At 36.8% G+C, this 15,827-nt stretch overlaps 1 long non-coding RNA gene across 2 annotated transcripts; it reads right to left on the minus strand.

The window, feature by feature from the left end:
• Positions 1 to 9,026: 9,026 nt before the first annotated feature.
• On the minus strand, positions 9,027 to 13,936 carry LOC141376132 (uncharacterized). 2 transcript variants are annotated; one of them, XR_012385400.1, is made up of 3 exons: positions 13,750 to 13,936; positions 11,794 to 11,890; positions 9,027 to 11,662 (listed from the first exon to the last, which is right to left on the minus strand). It is a non-coding gene; the product is annotated as an uncharacterized lncRNA (long non-coding RNA). The 2 variants fall into 2 exon arrangements; XR_012385399.1 differs by having other exon boundaries at positions 10,536 to 11,662; positions 11,794 to 11,906; positions 13,750 to 13,929.
• Between the last annotated feature and the right edge of the window lie 1,891 nt (positions 13,937 to 15,827).

A 15,827-nucleotide genomic window follows, 5' to 3' on the forward strand; every position in this document is an offset into this window, starting at 1 on the left:
GGTACTTGTGACATGAAATAAAACATTTTCCAGAAAAAAAGATGCCTGTTGTTTTGGGGGGGATATTTGATTTGAGTTTATCTAAATAATGCCATTAATTGATGCCTCTAAAACTATCATTGATCCACAACACAGTACATCATAAAGATCAAAATATACACAATTGTACTTTTCAAATATTTAACTTAATAATTTTCTTCACATTCTTCAGCTCATTAAGCCTGCATCTATTAGATGAAAAGATCACAGTGTGCTCTCTTTCCTTGAGGAGGATTTTGTTAGTGATGCCACAAAATAACTATTGTTGGTTCCCTAATAAACCATTCAGCGGACAGCTCTTAAATTAGTTATGCTTTTCTTAGTGTAAAGTATTTGAATTTTTAGAACCCTTTGTCCAGTACAAAGATGAATTTGTTGAATGGTAAGTCTCCTTGCTGTGTTTTGCAGTAAGGCCATTATTCCACAACTGGGATCGTTTAGATGCCTTTGGACCTGCACTTAAACTGCACTTTAGATGTTTAGCAATTTAGCACCATACAAATCCACCATGGAGTAACAATGAAATTTGGAAACAAGGAATTTTCAAGAAATTGTCATTCTGCAAGTGAACTAATTCTTTACTATATTTAAGTGAATTATAAACAAACAAACACACAGACAAAAATAAACAAGTAAATAGTATAAAAATAATCAAAAAAAAAATTAGAATAAATTGTATACCAGGTGTGTCCAAACCTGCCAAAACATCGTCTGTTCTACAGAGTTCAGCGCCTACATGTCTTTAAACTTCCAGACAAGTGTGAGCTATTTGGTGCTAAAATCTGTATCAGAAGTAGTGTCGTCACAGTACTGGAATTCGATACTAATTGGTACTGAAATTTTTAAAATGTCCATTTCCAGCTAACATTTGAACACTGTTGAGCATGTTCTTAAACAGCACTGATTTGCCATTGTGTTCACGTGCTCAACAGAAGTGACTGTGATTGGCTGTGAATGTCATCAGTTCACCGAACTCACCGCTGTTTACTGAGACTGTTTCTCAATATGCGTTCTTGTCTGTACTTGCGTTCTTGTGTCCTCGTGAAACGTCATCAACTGTCACCAAAGCACTGTACCAATTCAAAGAACACATCTTGCCAAGTACAGATAAAATTCCTGGATGTGTACTTGCTCTGCCCCGTTGGCCAAGGATGCATAGAGAGGTGACTTGTGCGAACTTGCGAAGCTCAGGTATCCCAGGATCTATTGCAGTGTAACTAGTGAAAGCTAATGGCGGAGGAGAAAATCCGGACGGTTTTAAAAATACTGCTTTACTGTGTCACAAAATAAAGTTACAACAGTTTTTCAGTTGAGAATGTTGTTGTTTTAAACTCGAATCAACAGTTTATTCACAAAATATAGCGCGTCTTTGACGATGTGCCTCAGCTTATGCGGACTCTGACTCCCAGCCTGCCAGCGGGAGCTCTGTCATTATCTCCCCCATCGAGAGCAGCTTTACTCCAGCCAGTTCATCTCGGATGTACCACTGGATCTCATCATTCCATTGTAGCTAAAACAGGATATTTAATTCATCTTGTGAACATCTAAAGGACAGTTTTTGGTCTTTTAAATCTATTATTTGTTCTTGGGTGTATTATTTTGGCAGAATTTTTTTGTTACCTTTATAATTGTCTTTAATTATGTTACTATGTTGTACGCTGTTTGTCTTCACCAAATTGTTTGACGTAATCTTTATTTCTTATCGTGTATGTCTTTATTTCTTATTGTGTATATACTTGTATAATTACCACTGTAGTTTATTAAATCTGATAATCAAAGACAAGTGTCTGTGTATGTATACCTCATTTTACTACACATTTATATGAATTTATGTGTACATTTTCTAAAATCAAAAAATCAAAAGTTTGGCAAGAAGTTTTGTAAAATTTGATGCTTTCCTTTTTAGACAAAATGCCTGAGCATACCACAAATACAGGGACACTGGAGCAATTTAAAGTCGCAAAGATCAGCTGGTCAGTTTATAAGCCGAAATACGAGGGATCTGATGAAGAATCAACTGATTTTTAAGGCTTTAAAGGGCTATGACAACCCCACTTTCGGTTAAAGTCTACTTCAGAATTTTTTCAAAAGATGCATGATTAATAGGCGTGGAGCTCCGCGAGCATCGGGGCAGGAGTGGGCGTGGCCAGCAGGGGAGAAGGGGAGTGAATAACTGTTGTTGACAGTTAGCTCACAAACTGAGACACAAACCGTGAGGAGACGCATGAGTTTATAGTTCACAAAGTTAAAATGCAAAGAAATAAACAGTAATTTAATGCCCTGCTACATTTGTTATTCGTAATTTCATATACACATAACCACAATTTATATCATTATAAAGATAAGTGTGTTTATGTAAACACTATAAATGAGGATTCTCCCTTGATCCCAGTGTGCAAATTATAGATCTTGAATGCAGACTCAGTGCAGCAGGTCTCCTGACCTGTCTATTTTAACCATTAGCCCTGCTGGTAATATAGAGAATTTAGGCAAACACAGCAGCACAGCCATGTGTCTGAATGTGAATGAACTCCTGATAAAAGTCAACGTCCGCCATTCTTCAATTCTCGCACTGCTCTCCCGACAAAAAATGCTTGCAGCATACACACAGCTTTGCTGTATGATCGGCCCTCACAGGATTGCCGAGAAAAAACATGCAACAAACCCCGTGGATCATGGAAACAAACATATACGAGCCTTTATGAACGGCTACGCGTACCGTTGGTCTGTGTCTCACTCACAGCTTGCTTGAAACTGGCAGGTCTGCCTTCGGAAAGCACGTGCTCTCATGAATAATTAAGCAGCCGGCTCTTCTCATAGGATAAGAAAACTCTGCTAAGAATAATAATGAGAAACCGACGCGTCATCATTGCACTTGCAGTACTGCGCTACGTCGCCGATTTTGATCCCGCCCCAAAAATCGTTTTAAACCCGGAAGCTGAAATTAGCTGACAAAAGCTCTAAGTTATCCTGTTTTCCCCACAATTAAAGCTAACAGGTGCTAACATTGTCTTAACTGATGCTCAACACACACAAATCTGTTAATATAAAAAAAAGTTCTCCAGGGTGTCCTGAACCTTTAAAACACTCCAATGTCCCTGTATCTGTGGCAAAGTCCCTTTATGGCAAGTAATTTCACTCGCTGACCTTCTTTGGAACGTCTCTCGGAAACATTAAATTCTCCAAAACTACTTGCCAAGCTTAAGATTACATTTCATATTAAGAATAACCAATAAAATTAAACAACTGTCTATTTAATTTCATTTCTAAATGTTTGTATCTCAAAAAATCTGCAGAAACTCACATCTGATCCGAGTCTCTCCCCTGATGAATTGTGCCTAATGTTAGCGGAAAATGAACTGGACAGGACATGCAGGCCTTCAAGCTTTAGATTGGCCCACTTTACGGCTGTCTATATTAAAATAACATCATTTCCAATTCAGTTTCTAATGACACTATCACGTCTTTTTCAAGGAAACAGCTGCTTTAGAACTTTAAATGTTTTTCATAAATATGAGAACATCAAAGGGTAGCTAAATCTCCAACACTATTCTTTAAAACATCACAATGTCCTTTCCTGCAATATCTGAATATATTCTGTGCAAAACTCTTTATAGATATCCAGTCCTTTGTAACAGTGGTCACACACAAAATCAAAATAAAATATGAACACCTATTTAAGTAACCCAAACAGCATTATATGTCTTAAGACTAAAAAAAAAATAAAAATAAATAAAAAAAATACTCAGGTGAGGATCAAACTCAGGTTGGCAGGATGATAACCTAATGTGCTGACCACTGGACCACAATAGCACTGTTCTACCAATGGCTTAAACTTTTTCTCCCATTTTTAGATTTCTCATCAAGTTATGTCAGATTTATTAATGTAGTGAATCATCTGATTTTCACTGAGCAGGTGTAATATTCATTGATATTAATTATTAGAATTCTTATCTTTACTTAGCAGCAAACTGGACAAGAGGCTGCTGCTGCGGAAGAACTACAGAACAAATAAACACTCTCTACATAAAAGGTGGTTTGCCGACATCGTTGTTTTGCACTGCTCCTAAGTAGCTTAACGTTAATTTACCGCCCGTTTCATCGTCTTCAAGTGATGTTGTACTCTCACTGCTGCTGGTTTTGATGAAAAATACACACAGATTTTTTAATTCTGGCCTTTTCAGCTCCACCTTTGCGCATTTCATTATCAACTTTTCATCTTTTGCGTATCTATTTAAAAGAGTTTGCTTCTGAGAGTGAAAGCAGCTATGGACACCGGCCCTTGTGGCAAAAAAATGGACCGGCCTACAAATTCTCCCGGTCCTCACGGTTAGCCAATTCGGGCCTGGCTGCCATTGTTTTGACAAAGGTATCATCTTCAAAAACTTTGACTTTGAAACCTCTTTTCAAAAGTTTGCATGTTGAAGGCACTAAATGTTGCCATCTAAATGAACATCCAAAACGCATAAAAAGATTTCTGTTTTTAGCAGAAACAACGTGTAAATATCCACTATACTTCTATTTTGACAGCCTGTTTCTTCTCATGTCTCAAGAATCAGTGGGCCATGTTATAGAAAATGAAAAATGTGTCTTGAATACTCAGCAGAGCATTAAAACACTAACAATGACTGGTTCTCAGGGAGTGTGAAACTCAGACAGCATAAATCTGTAGGATTGTATTTCCTCTTCACTTTCCATCATACAATATAAAAATGAAAATACACTGCCGATATACTGACAGGATAAGAGCAAGTATATATTGTCTCACATAAATAGCTACACTATATGTGTGAGTACAGGAAGCTTGTTACTTTCACCAAATTAACACCAGTATCGATCTTGCCGGCATCCAATTAAAAAGCTATATTTAAAATGTACAACAGTACACCTCTGATCCACAGTTCTTGTTAGCATTCTTGACTGATTTTGAGCTCCCAAACCTGAAAATATCCTGATCTTTCCTGTTAAGAGATTCATATCAGTCTGACAGGCACAGTGTGCGTCTTCATTTTGCGCTGAACGTGAGTGAGACAGTTTCCCTATAGGGGAGCACGACACATTAGTGCACATTAGCTGGCATGCTAATCGCTGTTCTGGTAGGTAGGAGGTCGAGACTCTGGGAGATGAACCAGAGGCTTAGCTCCCCTGCTAATGCACGCTAATGTGCTGGGGAGATGTAATTGGGCTCCAGCAGTGAGAGCTCTGTGGGCGTGTGTCCTCTCTCAGAGGCCTGTGATTTAAAAGACATGTCCACCCAACTAAAAACCAGTCTGTTTATGCTATTATGCAATATGGAACGATTAGCAAGAGACATAAGCAGAAATTAGAAATGTACTGTACTCCAGCCTGAACTTTGCATTGGCTTACTGTATAAAACCGAGACACCCCAGGGCACAGGTGTTATAAATGGAAGCTTTCTTTTGCTACAGGATAAAAGAAAGTGACTGTGATATTGCAGCACAATTATGATTATACCTTGCTATTTATTTTTAAATACATACTAAATGTTGTTGGCACAAATAACATTATGGTTAGTGCATCGACACATAGCACTGTATCAGGGTATATGCAGGAATCCTTAAGGTAATTTTAACAAATTACGTGACATCACCCGGACAGAGAAGCTTGGCCAGACGTGCCCCGGCCTGAATTGGTATCACGTGAATCGAGCAGGCCATTGTTAATATTAGGAGGAAAATAAATATATTTATGCTTTTTTAAAATGTCAAATGCTTTGGACAATGCTTGACCAAAATTTAAGACCTCATAAAAATGTGATTAAGACTTGTTAAAACCATTTAAGGGCCTTACATTTCTCATAATTAATTTAGCAACTTTTAATACTTTTTAAGACCCCATGGATTACCTATGTATGTAATAATAATAAAAAATAAATAAATAAACAAATAAATATATATACACACACACACACACACACACACACATACATTTCTATATATATATATAAATTTCTATATATACATAAATTTCTATATATACAGTTTTATGCAAAAGTTTGGCCACCCCTTATCATTTTCATAATTGCAAGCCATAGCCAACTGGCCTTTCAGATCAGCAAATTCATTTGGATATATTTTATACCTTAGGGAAAAAAGCAACATTTCAGTTCTGACATAAAATTTATTTAATCAACAGATGCAATGCAACGTAAGTCTTAATAAAAACAGACTAATGCATAAATTTTGGCAGCCCAACAGAATAATGATATCAATCTTTTTTACAGCCAACTTTTTCTGTAAACCTTGCTTATAAAAAGCATCTACAGGCTTCCACAGATTTCTTACTGAAGGCATTTTGGGCCACTCTTCCTTGTAAAATTTCTCCACTTTAGTCAGGTTAGATGGGTGCTGAGATTTTCACTGATGTTCAAGTCTGGGTACTAGGATGGCCATTCTAAAACATTCTATCATGTCTGACCATGAATTCCCTGGTAGATAGGTCGTTTAGGTCATTGTCCTGCTGAAGCATCCAACCCTGCCATAACTTCAGTCTCTTGACTGATTCCTGAACATTGTTGTTTAGAATTTGCTGATACTGGGTGGAACTAATTTTTTTTCTTGCAGTTGTGAGATTATATTTTGCATTTGTTACAAACTCTAGTTAAGTACAAACTTAAAATTTTGGGGGAAGTCAAAATTCCAGCCATTTCAGAACCGCAAACAAAAGTCGCAGTTATCCTTATTCCATTATTTTTTCAATCCTGGCAACTTGCTCTAATTTAAGAATAGAAAAGTTCACATCTTAATACCAGCCGTTGTTTTATCCATGTATTTTTTGCTACCAATCCATGTAAACCTGCAGAGAAATACACACCATATCTACACATTACGACCAACGAAAAAACTGCACATTTCTTTCACACTCTTTGACTTCATTCATTATTCTGCAGAGCCACAGGGCATAAGTCAAGCAGCAAATTAGCATTTCATTACTTGCTTAACAACAGTACTAACCTACGATTCAACCTGCTGACTCTCAGGTCTTAATCTATAAGCTTCTGTATGAGTGGGATGGCTGGAATTCTCTGTTATCCCTTTTACTGCGTAATGTTGATGGGGCACAAATCTTTGGTCATTTTAGTAGGAGAGAGTCTGCGGTTAAAGCTTTAAAAGAGGCAGATTTATATGCTTTTAAAACTTAGGAGCTCCAGTTTCCTCTCAAAAAGCCTCTGAGCTGTGCTGTGGACAGATCACAGGCACTGACATTCTCAAATGTCCTGTTGAGGTATAGTATTTATTTACACAGTTGCACACTATAATGATCAACCTGTAAGGCATGCATTGACTTTTTGCTTTCAAATTCAGTTCTTTTTAATTTGTTTTTAGAGGCAAATTTACTCGTTTTTATTAGTTTTTATTTTTTTTAATTGCTCAGTTTTAGTTTAGTTTTTATTAGTTTTGGAATTTAATTTTTTTTCTAAATAAGGATATTTGTTAAGTGCAAAATTCTCAATAAAAATATAAAAAACTCAACCAAAGATACATTTTTGTAACATGTATTCAGAGAACACATGACCACTATCATCTATCACTACCATACCATACCCACCCTCAAATTCCAATACAACAGCCCACAAGATAGCAGCCTTAAGTAAAATATATGTGCAAGGCTGTTTCTGAGGTTAGATATTTTTGTCAATCCTCGCTTGTTTGGACTCAATATACCAAAAATATGTAGTCAGCAATCATAATTTCAGTCACTTAAAACATCGCCATAACCTAAAAAGTTCCTTAAAATCATGTTTTGCAACCTGACTGAAGCATGATTCACTTATTTAAATTCCATAATGACTTTCTGTTATAAACTTTTGTTTTGCCAGATCTTCTCATTTAAGCCCTCAGTTTACCTATGCTTGAGTTGTTGAAGTTCAGTTCAGTCACAGCAGGCATGTTCTGTTTTTGTTCGGTTCACTGAATCATGCATGTGCAGTATTATCGATTCAACGCTTCTCAAATCTGATCTCAGTGTACTGTTCTACTAACTGAATAACTCAGGATATATTGGTTTACTTGCAGTCAGAGTGGGTATTAGGCATGTTAAAAGTAAGTAGTTTGTGGATAAGTGCTTACTGGAGTTGCAAATCATTTCAAATGATTGAGTTCAATTTGGTGAACTAGTTCACCTGGTTCGCTTGGAAGGTCCGGTTAAAAATGATTTGTTTGTGATCACTAGTACAGAGATAAAACCAATTATTAGGCACAAATGTGTTAAATTAATAATTTTACATCTCTGCATTCAATGCTGTCACCGTGTTGCTGTCATGTCCACTCATTGTTTTTGGCGTGGGAGCAAAAGATAGGATGACGGGAAGAGATCTGGCTTGATCTGGCCAATGGATTACAGACTCTGAGGTGCAGTACAGGTCAAACACCTGGCTGCACGAAGTGAATAGATTTACTAGTGAATAGATTTACTAAAAGACTTACAGAAAAAGGACATTTTTGCTATAATTTTAGTTAGTTTCAGTTAGTTGTGTATATACACAATAAAGTTTCAGTTAATTCTATATTTATTAAAACTCTCGTTTTTATTCTTATTTCAATTAACGAAAATTATTTTTTAATTCTAGTTTTCATTTTTCATTCATTTTTTATTTTTTACGTATAATAACCTTGTGTGACGGGACCAAAATAAATACTAAAATGTCCTTATACTGTATGATGGGGGCAATTTCTAATCATTTTCTAATATTTTCCTTGGATTAAGTGGTTTGGAGCTTGTGTCAGTTTTCAGAAAATGTCCATCTGCTGTTACAGAGTTTCAAGTCAGTGTTTTAACATAATAAAACAATTCTGATGGTGAAACAGAAGGTGTTTTCCTATAATGCAGTTATAAGTCCTGATGATTTACATTTGTGTGTAGCCGCAGTAATCTTAAGCACTAAAATTGAATACAAAAAATTAAAATAAAGTTTAAACTCTTCATAATAATGAAACCTTTAAAGTCATGTTGTGAGCTCCATGGTTGCAAATTAAATATATTTATTTTGGTAGAACCCATCTGTTGCATAACTAAATTTTTCTTTCACTTTCAGAAACCAGTTGTATTTAACAGTGGAATTTTTGAAGAAAAATAATTAGACATGATGATGTACAGAAACATCAGTCAAGAAAATAAATATCCCAAAATGGCAGCTTAACACTTGAATTTGATTGGTTTAGTGCTGTTGTATGAGTGTGATTACAGTCCAACAGATATTTTTCACTGTGTGTGTATAATTGCAGACAATCGTTCGCTGGTGGGAATTTTTTCTACATGCTATAATGGGATGCCAGTAGGTGACATTAAATAGGCGTCTTTATTGACACCCTCTGCTAATGTATTGATGAAATTAACAACTGGATGTGCCAAAACTTTCTTCAGTTCAACAAAGAGAAAAATAAGTGATTGCGTTTGGGAACAGAGATGAGGTTCTCAAGGTGAATGCGTACCTTGGCACTAAAGGTCAAACAACAAACAATAAGTTCAAGATTCTTGGTGTGACTCTGGAGTCAGATCTGAGTTTCAATAGTCATGTCAAAGCAATTAGTAAATCAGCATACTATTATCTCTAAAACACTGCAAGAATCAGATGCTTTGTTGTCAGTGAAGACTTGAGAAACTTGTTCATGCTTTTATCAGCAGCAGGGTGGATTACTGTAACAGCCTCCTCACTGGTCTTCTCAAAAAGACAGTCAGACAGTTGTAGCTCATTCAGAACCAGGAATTCAGAGCACATCACACCAGTCCTCAGGTCTTTATACTGGCTCCCAGTTACATTCAGAATAGATTTTAAAGTATTATTACTGTTCTACAAACCACTTACTGCCCTAGAACCTCAATACATTACAGATATGCTCACTGAATACAAACCTAACAGATCACTCAGATCTTCAGGCTCATATAATCTAGAAAATCCAAGAGTTTAGTCAAAGCAGGGTGAATCTGCTTTCAGCCACTATGCCCCCCGCTGCTGGAATCAGCTTCCAGAAATTATCAGATGTGCTCCAACATTAGGCACATTCAATTCAAGACTGAAAACACATCTGTTTAGCTGTGCCTTTACTGAATAAGCACTGTGCTACGTCCGACAGATCGCACTAATATTTTTTTCTCGTCTTTATGTGTTATTTTATAACACATTTTGTCTGTTTTTGTTTTTTCAATCATTTTTATTATTTGTTTTTATTTTATACTTATTTCATACTTATTTATACTTGTTTCTTTTATTCCGGTTTATGTAAAGCACTTTGAATTGCCACTGTGTATGAAATGTGCTTTATAATTAAACTTGCCTTGCCTTATGAGTGAGTGAGTCATTTAAATCATTCACTGAGCCAATTTGTTCAAAACCTTGATTAAGTATTTTCCAATAATGCTTTAAACTTTAAGCAGTTCTATTAACCACTGATTATTTTACAGTTACATGTATAAAAATAAAGAAAAAAGTATTTGTTTTGCTGCTATTAATATTTGACATATTGAGATCAGCAGCTCTCTTGCACATGCTTTATTATTAATTTGATCTTTTCCAAATAATACAGGCTACAAATTTGTACATATGAAAATGCTAAATATGTTCATATTTGTTAAATCAATTCTGCCAGCAGTCAAACTGCATTGCAAATGAAATTAGTTACCACAACATCCCACATTTCTTTAGGGAAGATGTCTTTTCTTTTTCTCTATCTAATTTTGCAGATGAATTGCAAATACAAACAGCTTGTGTCAAAAATAAAATTTGTATCAAAGCGTATTTTATCACTTGTAATTATGTTCCACTCAAATGAACTCAAATCAATATGCAGGTCAGTTTGTACCTGAAAATGGTGTTCCACAAATCTTGTAGTCACAGAAATTCCAGGTGTGTCTGTGAAAATATTGTCTTATTTGTCTAGTCTGCCAAATATATTCTGCTGTTCAGGTTCCATGATCTTTTCTATGCTTTTGTAAAAGTAACTGTACTCGAGGGCTGCCAGCCGCTGTAAGATCACACCGACAGGCATATTTAGTTTGTTGAGGTATCAGTTGCTTGGCTAATGAGACCATATATAAGCATGGATTCTTTGGCTCCTGCTGGCTGCTCAGAGATAGATGATGTGCATTAGCTTTCCTGTGGTAAGAATAGAGAAATTTTCAGGGGGCCTGATGAAAAATTGCCCATTTGAAAGTGGGGCAGACAGTCTCTGCTCGAGAGACGGCGGCTTGTCTGAGAGAGAGAGAGAGAGAGAGAGAGAGATTGTATGTTTGTGTGCGCAAGAGTGAGAGTGGGACTTTTCTTCTTGTGCTGCTGGTTAATAAATTGCATGGCCTTAATCAACATATCTATATTTAGAATGTATATGGATAGTGCGTCACTGCATGTGTGCAAGGCCTTAGTTATTTGTTTTTATTGGATCACGCTCAGTTTTGTGTGCATGGTTCTAATCAGGCCACGATTGGCTTGCTGAAATCCAGAGATGAGAAGGTGGAGAGTCCGTGTGCGATGGCAGCAGGTGTTTGTGTATATGAAGGTAATCAGGCTGGCTGACAGCTCTTACGCTGGGCCTGTATTAAGGACCGAACCCTCCAGCAAGCCAATATATTTCCCAGGTGAACCAGAAGGTCAATTTGAGGATAGCTGCTGTACAGACAACAAGAAAAAAGGAGAAAGCTTTTTAATTTTTATTCTACAGTAAAGGGGAAACAAAGTAGCACAGAAAGAACTCATAAATAAATAAATAAATAAAATAATAAATATGAACTGACTCACACCTGCATATCTGGTAACTGCGGCTTTGCCAAATGAAATGACTCACTGTTCTTGAGTCATATGCAAACTCATATCACATCTTGTTCGAAGTGTTATTTTCTGGGAAAACATATACCTAAATAAATATAAATAAAATTTACATGTGGTCCTACAGGATGTTCGCTGGATTTTGAACTCATGAAATAAAGTCCAAGCAAATGTTGTTGTTATATTGAGACATAGAAACTGCTCTTCAAGCAGATATTCATTTAATAAAGCAATACCTCTTAAAATGTTTAAATCTGTAAAAGCTCGTACACACCAGGACACTTTTTGTTTTCGTTAATCTTCAGCTTTTTTCTAGATGTTTTTCTGGTTTCAAACGCAATCGATTTTTACTGGCGTCGAGCAGAAGAGTATACAAAATCCCTCCTTGACATTAGACGCCACTACACAACTTTAAGCTTTTGACACCCGCTTGTAACACCGAAGAAGAAGACAAAGTTGACATGCATGTTGTTATGGATGGTTCAAGTAGCAGCTCCAGCGATGAAGAAATGATTATTGTTCACCAGTGCAATAAGCAGCTCCACGTTCATATCGCCTCTCGGCATCTTCTTCAAAGTGCGCTCGCATTGACAGTTTTACGATGGAGCGCCTCCAAGTGCTGTTAACTGTAACTTCAGCATCTTCGTGCATGTAAACAAAAGTGCCAACCTGATTGGTGGAGGTTTTAATACGGTGCGTCAAAACAAACAAACAAAAAAAAAAAAAAAACAAGCATAGGAGTTTTTTTTTTTAATGACACTTTTAGTCTGGCATTTTGCGTGTTGATGTGCACGATCACATTGGCGCCCTTGATTTAGTCACGAGGCGTTAAACATTGACGGAAAACGCGAGAAAAAGCGTCTCAGTGTCCACAGGCCTTAAATCTGTAAGCAAAGTATAAACAATAAAAATGCATAAAACAAAAGGTCAAAACAGCATGTAGATGCTCTTTGAAAAAGAATCTGATACATTCATTCATTTCTTCAAATCTAGGATTATGTCACATAATACTCTGATAACATAAAAGCTCTAGTATTGCAAAGTCTGAAAGCATAAGATACTAGCCATGCATAACACATAATAATTCACTGACAACATTCTCCACGGGATCATAACAGTCAATATGTGAGCTGTGATGCGAATCTGTACAGATCATGCCATGCAATTGTCTTTGTATCTTAAAATTCAATCCAGACAGTATTTTCTTTCTCCTTCCTGCAATGTCTGGAACATTTTCTGCCAAGCTGCTGTCTATTTTGTAACAGCAACAAGTAAGTGTACGAAAATAATCAATGTTGCTGAATCTTTGATTGATAACTCCCAAATACTTTGAGCAATGTTACTTCCAGAGCCCCACAACTCTGTCCTATTTTTAATTAGCTAATCTATGAAACTCACTCACTCTGAAGTTTTTGACAGAACTATCAGCCAATCTTTATTTGGAGAGCTGCATATTGTGCAGTGGCAGATAAACATGCTGTTTTTAGCCCTGGTTGTTCTATATTTCCATCATACACAGTCACAGAGGTCTACATCCACGGCTGGAGTCCAAGCTTTGTAGATTAACAAAGATGGAAATCTAGTCCAAAATCTTTCAATAGGATGATCCACAGTCACGTTTTGGCATCTGGCTTTCTTACATCTGCCAGATCGGCTTGGATGCACCTCTGGAAATCAGAATAGGTGGAGGAGGATTTGATAGAGAGTTTGTGTTGCCCTGGGCAAGAGGATAATAATGCCATTCTCCGTGGCTCCCTGGCGTAATTGCTGTAAAATAGCTTCTTGAGCACATTTGCGGAAATCGTTTGGCTCATCAAGTGGTCCCTTGAAGAATAATGGCCTCTTGTCTAATAATTCACATTATCACGCATGAAGTGTTAATTTGTCACTTTTTCCTCCTGATAATGCAAAAAATGTGTAAAATTAAATACCTGATCTCCTTATAGCATTGACACTTGAAGCATTAGATCCGAGTTTATTTACGGATACTTCCCACTTGGATTCTTGCTGTGAAATAATACTATTTCTCTGTTGCTTGCTGAGCTTTTCTCGTGTGCACTACTTTGAGAAGCTCTTTCCCTGTCATCCATATTCGCCATGCTAGGCGCCTCAAAAAGGACCCCTTTGATATACTCAGGCGCTTGTAGGGCAGCTCTCCAGCTGGCATTTGGGCCGGAAAAGATGAATGCCTCCCCACCTGGGCAGCACGCCTAATCCGTCTCTTTCATCCCGAAGAGAAGGAATAAGGAATTGGGGGGGCTAGCAAAAAGAGAGATGGTAAAGAATGTAGGATAAGATATGGAATGAGAAGAGAGAAATAATGATGTTAGTGCAGTTGTTCTCAGCTGGTTTTGCTCAGGAACCTGAAAATCTATTGTACAAAAGTTAACAAACACCATCAGTAACAAACACTTTAGTCCATTAATATTGCTTTATTATACTTTATTTTTTTCTTTATCGTTGCTATTATTTATTTTATTGTACACACTGGATGTTTTTATTACAATGCCAATCAAATCTACACATTTTCTTGGTCCTTTTAAAAGTTGATGAGTGTAATTATGTTCCAACTTTATTATACAGTTCAATATATACCACTTTTTTTGATTTATTGTTGTCCCCTTTATATTTTACTGCCATGGCCTGGAGGTTTTCTCTCCAACCAGCTCCTAAACACTTGCATGGAAGGTATAAGTCTGAAGACGTTGATTAGAAATATTTAATTACAGTTGGAGCAACTTTGTAGGACAGTGGCACTTCAGGAGCAGATCTGGCAACCCATACGTTATTCCAGTAGCTCCTAAAGTGGGGGTCGGGGGACAATGACAGAAGGTTGCTTGGTGATTTCCAAAAGTCAAATAAATTTTATTAAACTATTAGAATTACCATATTTATCCATAACCAACTGATGATAAAAAACAGCATGCAAGTAAAAAGCCATTAGCCTTTTCATTTTTTTCATCTGATTTTGAGTTTACGTTAGATTCAGGGGTGGACTTAACCAATAAGCGAGATAAGCAGCTGCTAAGGGCCCCAGGAAATTAGGGGGCCCTGACCAATGCCAAGCACCCTGTATTATTCATATAGCTCTTTTATACATTTTCTATTATATGTTTTAAAATCTGTCTATAACTGTTAAGATTTTAACCTTATTACTTCTTTTCAAAACCAGGGCCCCCATGAATAATGGAACGTACCTTCCATACTGCTCATGCACAAGATGTGAGCATTTCAATCAGTGCCAGTCAATGTTGCCAACTTAGCAAACTTTCAAACCTTCCTAGCGGCAAGTTTTCAAAAAAGGGACTAATGAAAATTTTTAGGTGTTACTGGAGATTTTTTAGAGACTCTTGTGTGTCTGTACACCGTAACGTTACTCTTAGCAACGAGTGGGTGATGCCGTCAATCTCTCCCCCGCCTCAAAGCACTTACAGGCCGCCCGGTGCCACTCAGCCATCTCTCACACCTGCAACATTGACAGCAGATGATTCCTCTGCATACCGACGACAAATGTTTTAGCATCGGAGCATGAGGTGTTTCCCTGGTACAGTCAAACCGATCTGCTGTTTCTCTGTTTCAAATGTAATAATTTAAATTCATTGTTTATTGTTTTTATTGTGGTTACAGTGATTTTAGAACATTTGGGGTAAAAAAAAAAAAGTAGAAATACAACAAACAATAAAATGCAGCCTTCTCCTCTATCCTGCTGTTTGGCCGAAACAGCTGTCAGATAATGAGCGCTGTGAGCTTGTTAAGCAACCTGTTAAGAGAGGCCCTGTTTAAATAACATTTCACAGTGAAACAGCCGCCGATTCACAAATAACAATTATTCAATTCATATGTAAAATAGTGAAAAGATTGGGTTGATGCATTGTGAATTAAATTAGTTTAGATGTTTTTAAACTATTATTTCAATTAAAATCTAATTACAAAAATGGCAATTAACTGTACATCGGTGTGCTCAAACTCGGCTTGGACACTCCTGCTGTTGTTCATAGTATGTGAACAT

Source organism: Danio rerio, chromosome 9, assembly GCF_049306965.1.
Source record: "Danio rerio strain Tuebingen ecotype United States chromosome 9, GRCz12tu, whole genome shotgun sequence".
NCBI lineage: Eukaryota > Metazoa > Chordata > Actinopteri > Cypriniformes > Danionidae > Danio > Danio rerio.